The sequence below is a fragment of the Euphorbia lathyris genome, chromosome 2 (assembly GCF_963576675.1).
Source record: "Euphorbia lathyris chromosome 2, ddEupLath1.1, whole genome shotgun sequence".
NCBI lineage: Eukaryota > Viridiplantae > Streptophyta > Magnoliopsida > Malpighiales > Euphorbiaceae > Euphorbia > Euphorbia lathyris.
The window spans coordinates 12,600,063-12,610,848 of record NC_088911.1 but is presented as its reverse complement, the minus strand read 5'-3'; positions in this window follow the sequence as shown (position 1 = coordinate 12,610,848).

The window sequence follows — 10,786 nt, the reverse complement described above, 5'->3', positions numbered from 1 at the left end:
AATAACCTTAATTTCGGGTATCTTATAAATATATAGATATAATTAATAGTTAGGTTGCCTTTTAATAAATAACCTTATTGGTATTAAGTAGGTTCTTTTTTTTACAACCTAATTGCATTTATTTACCAAGTATACCCTAACTACTTAAAACAGTTTGTCTTTATCCCAAAAAAAAAAAAAAAAAAAAAGGGCAGCCGCTCTCCTCCGAGTTCTCCTTTTCCAAATTTTAAAGCTTCCATCCTTTTGCTCCTTGAAAGTCTTGATCAGTGTTTTTTTTTTCCTAATTTGAAAAAAAGTAAGTTTATGATTTCCTTATATATTTGATTTTATCTAACTCCTGTACCCATATACTTTTTTATTTTTAATAATTTGAATTTACTGTTGTTGCACACCAAGCTTTGTTTTTTTTGCTGTAATATTATTTTATATAATATAAATTTTCTTTAAAAAAACCCATATTTAAATCATTATTAGGGTGTTGGTTTCTTGATTTTATCATGGACTTCACTTCCTTTGTTTTGGAAGTCTCTGCAACTTTTTCTTGAATTAAGTTTTGTAATTAATGGTTTTTTTGTCCTATCCTTTCACAAATTTGGTGGTTGATAAAATGGAGTTTATTATTCAAAACCTTTTTACATTTTGTTTATATATATATATATATATATATATATATATATATATCCTGAGTATGAAATTGAGCAGTGATGTTCTTTTATTATTTTTTTCTCTTTGAAATTTCAAATCTTTTGGTTCTAATCCACCAGTACTTAAGATTTTCGTTATGGTCTAAAAGAAATTCTTAGTTTATTGGTTAGTGATGGTTTAATTACTTTCCCCCTAATATATTAATTGTCTCCATTAGTTTAGATATGATTAAGCTTAGTTAATTCACTCTCCCTTTTTATTGAACCCGATAGGAAATTCTGATATCCCTTCAGTCGATTGAGAGACGAGCTCTTCGTTCTTGCTTCGGTTTAAAATTCAGGTGAGTGGTAATTATAGTACATGACACTATTTGATTGAAATATCAGACTTTAAACTGTTTATCAAAAATTAGCATTTGACTGTATTTTCCCTTTTATAAAAGCGTATATTTGAACCTTATTTTTACTAAATATCCTTAGTATTAGAGCGTGTATTCTGGGAACAGGCCTTTATATTGATTTGTTTGATTATCAGTTACATTGAAATTTTTAAGATTTTGATTTGATATGATTTGTACCTCCTGATATGAAATTTATCGCCGTCACTACTTTTATTTTTAGAAATCTGATAATCCATTCAATCAGTTTTGATTTTCTGACTTATATATATACATATATGTTTTCAAACTGGTACAAGTGCTCAGTATATCCGTATCTGTTATCTGGCCTCTCACCGATCTTCATAACATTAGGATTTTGCATATGTCTTTGAGTCAGGTTGTCAATTGTCAGTTTGTCGTCAGTTGTGTCAGCATTAGAATCATGCATAAGATCGGTGAAGGCAATTATCTGTTATCTATATCTGTTATTGGTAGCGCTTACCATTTATCTGGCCCTGGTGGTGTGCAGTATCACCACTCTGTTACACTGTACCATGTGTTTTAAAGCTTTTGCCTTATTTTCTGATTGTTCTAATATTTGATATTTTGAAAGGCTTCAGTTTTAGATTTGACAATTGACTACTAGTATTTTGAATTGATTATCTTATAATGACCCTTTAGTTTAACTGATTTTGAAATAGAACTATAATTATCATGATTTAAGAGTATCAGCCTGCCTGCCTGTTCCTTTTCTATTGTGTGCTATAGCTACTGCTCACTGAGGTTTTCGCTCGTATAGACAAAAATCTCATACCACGTTGAATCTTTCTTTTTCAGATTAAGGTCTCTGTTCGTGAGGTAACCCTTGGATTGATGTTGAAGGAGACTGCTTAATTATTTAGCTTTATATCATTTTTTGGAGACTTTTGATTATTGAGATTTGACTTGAATAATTAGGTTCCTTTAAGGTTTATGATGTAATTTCAACGAATTTGATATTCTGTTAGTAAATTTTGGAATTTCCATTAGTTCAGAATTAAGGCTAGCATAGGTTAAAGTTAATTTAATTTATACGCCGGTCATGGCCTGGGTTGGGTCGTGACAAAGGTGGTATCAGAGCCTAGGTTTAGGTTGTTGTAGACTTACTGTATAGGATTCACGTGTTCTGTTCGTATCCTTTATCTTGCATATCTATCTGGGTCTTCCTATTTACTCATTTTCAATCTCTCATTTGCTAAAGTTTCTAACTCTGCTGCATGGATAGGTAATCATGCCTCCTAAAGGAAGAAGAAGAGGCAAGATTACGGTTAATATTAGTACTAGGAGTAGGGTGACCGTTGAGAATTCATCCCAACTTGATGGGGGAGCTTCGCACCCTATTGGAGGACCAGCTCCAGCATCTGAACCAATATTGCAACCAGCTGGAGGGTCATCTCAGCCCACTCGTACAGCTTCAACCTCTTAGCCTGCTCAAATATCTAACACTGATTTGGCTGCTGGATTGCAAGGGGTCTTTCAAGCAGTTGAAAGGCTAACAAATGTGGTAGGTGAAAATAGACAACCAAGAACTACAGGATCTGCTATACCTAATGATAGAGCTCAATTACAGGATCTCAGTGACTTCTTGAGGTTACAACCTCCAAAGTTTTTGGGTGAGGATTCTGTAACAGATCCTATGGATTATTTGGATGCTATGGACAGATGTTATGAGGTATTGGGATGCACCAGTGCTAGGATGGTATTGTTAGCAGGGAATCAGTTACAAGGAGTGGCGCGTAGTTGGTATCTTTCCAAGAGAGGGAATGGACTTGATAACGCTTTCCTTTGGCCACAATTCCGTGATTCTTTCTTAGAGAGGTTCCTTCCTCCTAGTGTTAAGGAAGCTAAAGCTTTAGAGTTTGAAGTGCTGAAACAGGGTGGTATGACTGTGAGTGAATATGAAATGAAATTCACTCGACTTGCTCGTTTTGGTGAGCATCTTATTCCAATTGAGGAGGGGAAGGCAAGGAGGTTTAAGAGGGGACTTCGGGACAGACTGTTAGACCGAATTGCTCCTCTATGATTGTCTAGCTTTGAGGAAGTGGTGGATCGATCCAGAAAGATGGAGATGTTTGATGATCAGCGTAGGGCTAGTGATCAGAACAAACGTGCTCGATATGACAACCAGAGTGGTCAGCATAGTAGGGGAAGTAACTATTCAGTATCTCATGGGTCCCATTCTTTACCTGGTCAAGGAGGGCAATACTCCAAGAATAATCAGAGATATGGTCAGAGAGCTCAGTCCACTGGTACTCAGAATAGTCAAAGTTCCTCTAGATCATCATTCCCTACTTGTCAGCTTTGCGGTAAATTCTATGGTAACTCTCCATGCCATCGAGCAACTGAGGCTTGTTTTGGTTGTGGTCAGGTGGGACATAGAAGAAAGGATTGCCCAAGCAGTAACACAACACTAGCTGTGAGTCAGGATACAGTTTCTGCTCCTTTTATCGGTACTCAGCCATCTTCTCAGTATGGTGGTAGAGGCCAGAGTTCAGTAGGTCGAGGTCAGGGTGGTCGAGGTCCCAATTCAGCTCCTAATTATGCAACAACAAGTCGAGGTCAGTCTAGAGCCTTTGCTTTGACACATCAGGATGCTCAGGCATCTAATGCAGTGGTGACAGGTACCATTTTTGTATGTTCATTTGATGCTAGAGTTTTGATTGATCTTGGTGCTACACATTCCTTTGTTTCCCCTTGTTTTTCTATGAAATTTGGTGTACCACCCACTATGTTAGATTGTCCTTTTTCTGTGGCAACACCTATAGGAGATGTCATTGACATAAATCTAACATTTAAGAATTGCTTAGTAAAAGTAGGGGAAAGGGAACTCTTAGCTGATCTTGTATTACTTGAAATGTTAGATTTTGATGTGCTTTTGGGAATGGATTGGTTAGCCTCATATCATGCCTCTTTAAACTGTTATAGCAAGTTAGTAACCTTTAAAATTCCTGGGGAGATAGAATTTCAATTTCAAGGAGATCGTAGCATGGCTCCTCATAGTCTTATTTCTGCTATTGCTGCAAGAAGATTGTTGTATAAGAACTGTGAAGGGTTTCTAGCTTATGTTAAGGATACTCAAACAAAGGGTGTCGAGTTGGAGAATGTTGATGTGGTGAATGAGTTTGTTGATGTTTTTCCTGAAGATTTGGCAGGTTTGCCACCTGAGAGAGTAATCGATTTCTGTGTTGACTTAGCACCCGAAACAAGACCCATATCTATGCCTCCTTACCGAATGGCTCCTGCGGAACTAAAGGAGTTGAAGGAACAACTGCAAGACTTGCTTGACAAGGGGTTCATCCGCCCTAGTGTCTCTCCTTGGGGTGCTCCTGTGTTGTTTGTGAAGAAGAAGGATGGATCAATGAGATTATGCATTGATTATCGACAATTGAACAAGGTCACAATACGTAACAAATACCCTCTTCCTCGAATTGATGATCTATTTGATCAGCTCCAGGGTGCAAAGTACTTTTCTAAGATCGATCTGAGGTCCGGTTATCATCAGTTGAGGGTTAAAAATGTTGACATACCTAAGACAGCTTTCAGGACTAGGTATGGTCACTATGAATTTCTGGTGATGCATTTTGGTCTCACTAATGCCCCTGCAGCTTTTATGGATCTAATGAATAGGGTGTTTAAGCCCTTCCTTGATCGTTTTATGATAGTGTTCATAGATGACATTCTGGTGTATTCTAAAAGTAAAGAAGAACACGAGCAGCATCTGAGGCTTGTTCTTCAGACCTTAAGAGAGAACCAGTTGTATGCCAAGTTCTCAAAATGTGAATTCTGGTTGGATAGTGTCGCATTCTTAGGGCACGTAGTATCCAAAGATGGGGTGAGTGTTGATCAGAAGAAGGTTGATGCTGTTCTTCATTGGCCAAGGCCTAGTTCAGTGTCGGAGATTCGAAGTTTTATTGGGTTAGCGGGTTACTATCGATGTTTTGTGCAAGACTTTTCTCGAATAGCTTCTCCTTTAACTAAGTTAACCCAGAAGAATGTGAAGTTTCAGTGGTCAGAAGCGTGTGAGAGGAGCTTTGAAGAATTGAAAGTTCGTTTGACTTCAGCACCAGTGTTAGCTCTTCCATCTGGATCGGGGGGCTACACAGTGTTTTGTGATGCTTCAAGGGTTGGTCTGGGTTGTGTATTGATGCAACATGGTCATGTGATTGCATATGCTTCTCGCCAATTAAAGCAGCACGAAAAGAATTATCCAACTCATGATTTGGAAATGGCAGCAGTGATCTTTGCTCTGAAGATATGGAGACATTACTTGTATGGGGAGACATGTGAGATTTTCACTGACCATAAAAGTCTCAAATACATCTTTGATCAGCGTGATTTGAATTTGAGGCAGAGAAGATGGGTGGAGTTTCTCAAGGATTATGATTGCACAATTCAGTACCATCCAGGGAAAGCAAACGTTGTAGCAGATGCTTTAAGTAGGAAATCTCTGGGTAGCTTAGCTCATCTTTCCGTAGTGAGGAGACCTTTGATTAGTGACATTCATGAATTGATTGATCAAGGAGTAAAATTTGAGGCAACATCTGAAGTTTTAGTAGCTCATTTTCATTTAGACCTATTCTATTAGATAGAATCAAGGCAGCCCAACAAGAAGATCCTCAATTGTGTAAAGTTAGGGATGGTGTTTGTCAGGGTAAGATTCAAGACTTCGTGATTGGTGATGATGGAGTTCTTCATTATGGGACTAGACTGTGTGTTCCTAGTGTTGATGATTTAAAAAGGGAAATTTTGGAGGAAGCACACTATTCAGCTTATACAGTTCATCCTGGTTCCACTAAGATGTATAGAGATTTAAGGGAGTTATACTGGTGGAGTGGAATAAAGAGAGATGTTGCAGACTTTATTGCTAAATGCCTTACTTGTCAACAAGTCAAGGCAGAACATCAGAGACCGTCTGGGTTACTCCAACCATTACCCATTCCTGAGTGGAAGTGGGAGAATATTGCTATGGACTTCGTGGTAGGATTGCCTCGCACTAGATGAGGGTACGATTCCATTTGGGTGATAGTCGACCATTTAACTAAGTCTGCTTATTTTCTTCATGTGAAGATAACTTATGATTTCTCTAAGCTTGCTCAGCTATACATTGATGAGATTGTTAGACTTCATGGAGTTCCAGTCTCTATTATGTCAGATCGTGGTACTCAATTCACTTCTCGGTTCTGGAAGAAATTTCAAGAAGCACTTGGTACAAAACTTCAGTTTAGCACCGCTTTTCATCCTCAAACGGACGGACAGTCAGAGAGGACTATTCAGACTTTAGAGGATATGCTTCGATCTTGTATTTTTGATTTTGGCCAAAATTGGGATCATCATTTGCCTTTGGTAGAGTTTGCTTATAACAACAGCTATCAAGCTAGCATTGAGATGGCACCTTATGAAGCTTTGTATGGTCGTAAGTGTCGGTCGCCAATTTGTTGGGATGAGGTTGGAGAAAGGAGACTCACTAGACCTGACCTGAGTTGATACAATTGACTTCAGATAAAGTTCGTGTTATTCGTGATAGACTCTTAACAGCTCAGAGTAGGCAAAAGAGTTATGTTGATCCGAGGCGCAAGAATGTAGAATTTCAGATCGGTGATCATGTGTTTCTGAAGGTCTCTCCGATGAAAGGAATAATGCATTTTGGCAAGAAAGGAAAATTGAGTCCGCGTTATGTAGGGCCGTTTGAGATTCTTGAAAGGATTGGTGCAGTTGCATATCGTTTAGCTCTTCCACCTGATTTCTCTAAGGTTCATCCGGTATTCCATATATCGATGCTTAGGAAATACATTCCTGATGCGTCTCATGTCTTACAACCTCAAGCTATACAAGTTAGAGATGATCTGTCTTATGAGGAGCAACCTATAAAGATTTTAGACAGTCAAGTTCGAAAGCTGCGTTCAAAAGAGATTCATTTAGTTAAAGTTCTTTGGCAAAACCACTATAGTAGTGAGGCCACTGGGAAACTGAATCTGAAATGCGAATTAGATATCCTCATTTATTCGATGTTTCAGGTTAGTATCTTGTAATTTAAAATTCGGGGACCGAATTTCCTTTAGGGGGGAATAACGTAATAACCTTAATTTCGGGTATCTTATAAATATATAGATATAATTATTGGTTAGGTTGCCTTTTAATAAATAACCTTATTGGTATTAAGTAGGTTCTTTTTTTACAACCTAATTGCATTTATTTACCAAGTATACCCTAACTACTTAACAGTTTGTCTTTATCCCAAAACAAAAAAAAAAGGGCAGCCGCTCTCCTCCGAGTTCTCATTTCCAAATTTTAAAGCTTCCATCATTTTGCTCCTTGAAAGTCTTGATCGGTGGGTTTTTTTTCCTGATTTGAAAAAAAGTAAGTTTATGATTTCCTTATATATTTGATTTTATCTAACTCATGTACCCATATACTTCTTTATTTTAATAATTTGAATTTACTGTTGTTGCACACCAAGCTTTGGTTTTTTTTTTGCTGCAATATTATTTTATATAATATAAATTTTCTTTAAAAAAACCCATATTTAAATCATTATTAGGGTGTTGGTTTCTTGATTTTATCATGGACTTCACTTCCTTTGTTTTGGAAGTCTCTGCAACTTTTTCTTGAATTAAGTTTTGTAATTAATGGTTTTTTTGTCCTATCCTTTCACAAATTTGGTGGTTGATAAAATTGAGTTTATTATTCAAAACCTTTTTACATTTTGTTTATATATATATATATATATATATATATATATATATATATATATATATATATATCCTGAGTATGAAATTGAGCAGTGATGTTCTTTTATTATTTTTTTCTCTTTGAAATTTCAAATCTTTTGGTTCTAATCCACCAGTACTTAAGATTTTCGTTATGGTCTAAAAGAAATTCTTAGTTTATTGTGATGGTTTAATTACTTTCCCCCTAATATATTAATTGTCTCCATTAGTTTAGATATGATTAAGCTTAGTTAATTCACTCTCCCTTTTTTATTGAACCCGATAGGAAATTCTGATATCCCTTCAGTCGATTGAGAGACGAGCTCTTCGTTCTTGCTTCGGTTTAAAATTCAGGTGAGTGGTAATTATAGTACATGACACTATTTGATTGAAATATCAGACTTTAAACTGTTTATCAAAAATTAGCATTTGACTGTATTTTCCCTTTTATAAAAGCGTATATTTGAACCTTGTTTTTACTAAATATCCTTAGTATTAGAGCGTGTATTCTGGGAACATGCATTTATATTGATTTGTTTGATTATCAGTTACATTGAAATTTTTAAGATTTTGATTTGATATGATTTGTACCTCCTGATATGAAATTTATCGCCGTCACTACTTTTATTTTTAGAAATCTGATAATCCATTCAATCAGTCATGATTTTCTGACTTATATATATACATATATGTTTTCAAACTGGTACAAGTGCTCAGTATATCTGTATCTGTTATCTGGCCTCTCACCGATCTTCATAACATTAGGATTTTGCATCTGTCTTTGAGTCAGGTTGTCAATTGTCAGTTTGTCGTCAGTTGTGTCAGCATTAGAATCATGCCTAAGATCGGTGAAGGCAATTATCTGTTATCTGTATCTGTTATTGGTAGCGCTTACCATTTATCTGGCCCTGGTGGTGTGCAGTATCACCACTCTGTTACACTGTACCATGTGTTTTAAAGCTTTTGCCTTATTTTCTGATTGTTCTAATATTTGATATTTTGAAAGGCTTCAGTATTAGATTTGACAATTGACTACTAGTATTTTGAATTGATTATCTTATAATGACCCTTTAGTTTAACTGATTTTGAAATAGAACTATAATTATCATGATTTAAGAGTATCAGCCTGCCTGCCTGTTCCTTTTCTGTTGTGTGCTATAGCTACTGCTCACTGAGGTTTTCGCTCGTATAAACGAAAATCTCATACCACATTGAATCTTTCTTTTTCAGATTAAGGTCTCTGTTCGTGAGGTAACCCTTGGATTGATGTTGAAGGAGACTGCTTAATTATTTAGCTTTATATCATTTTTTGGAGACTTTTGATTATTGAGATTTGACTTGAATAATTAGGTTCCTTTAAGGTTTATGATGTAATTTCAACGAATTTGATATTCTGTTAGTAAATTTTGGAATTTCCATTAGTTCAGAATTAAGGCTAGCATAGGTTAAAGTTAATTTAATTTATGCTCCGGTCATGGCCTGGGTTGGGTCGTGACAAACTTAATTATATAGTCCAGAGATTGCCATTCTTTAACCTTTTTAACAACTACACAGTCTGCAACATTAGGAATACACGCACAAGATGGAATCAATCTAAAATTGACTAATTATTCCCATATAACTTGCAATCAAGTAAAATAATCCGTTACATAAAGATCACCTTCTAAAAGAGATGCTACTTCATCTTGTAATTTTGCAATCCTTAAAAGATCTAATTGTGAGAAAACGATTCTTCAAGTTGTCCCAAACTGCGGATGCTGTTTCAAACCAAGTAATACTTTGTGAAATTGATGTGGAAACATAATGATTCAACCAAGATAGAACCAATTGATTACAGTGATTCCAAGATTGAAGACCTGCTTCTCCCACTATCGCATGGGATAAAAATCCATCGATAAATTTGAGCTTATTCTTCGCAATGAGAGACCGCTTAACAACTCTTACCCATGAATGATAGTCCTTCACTCCAGTTAACACTTATGAAACTAAATATTGTGAAGTATTCTCGCTAGATGAATGTAGAAAAAACTTGTCGAATTAGACGAAGATTCCACCAGAGGTGGTGTGGAAGCCGCCATTAAAAAGAAAAGTTATCAGATGAAAGGATGATTATAGAAGCTTAAAGCTCTAATACCATAACAAGATTAAAAATCTGAGAATGGAGATCAAGAAGATGTATGAAAAGAAATAAACCGAATTGAATTTAGAAAAGAATAAAAGTTACAAGAAGTGAAGATGAACAATTAGCAGGTTACTTTATATAGCTTCAAAACCTACCGTTTACAAATCTAACTAACAAACAAATGAGTTAACTAATATGTTAACTTTACAAGTAACAACCTAAACTAATTACATATTACAAATTGACCCTAGAACTCCTAATGTATTAACAAAGCCAAGTACAAATTTGTATATGGTCTGAAGCCTTTCATACCCACATGTCCCTTGCCTCTTACCATTCCCCCTCAGGCATCTTTCTTTCGCAGAATAAATATACACAAGATCTTCTTTCGCAATACACACACTTGTTGTAAAGTAGCTTGGAGCTTTCTGCAAGGGAATAAAAGAAGGCTCTCGCTTGGGTTCTTTGACATCGACTCAGTTGCTAGGCTTAGACCTATATAACTAGTGGACCTCCCCCTCTTCCCTATAGACTGCTTTCAACTGTTTTGCTACTTGTTCGCTTGGAATAAACCTTTACTGCACTACTTGCGTTGGAGTAGAGCACATGAAAGAATTTGCTAGTACTAATCGGACCAAATATCCGAATAAAAAGATTTGAAATTGAATTGAACCTTTGATTTTTTTTTTTAAATTCGAATAAAATTATACTGTCAACTTATATTCGGTACAATTCTGAATTTTGATCAAATATTCAATTAAAAAAAAAAATCTAAAAACGAATTGAATTATTGAAGTTTCTTTAAACTAAAATCTATCGTTAACTCTATGGTTTTAGATATTTTTTAAATTTTCAAATTAAAACGAATAGAACCGAACCCGAACCTGAACCGAT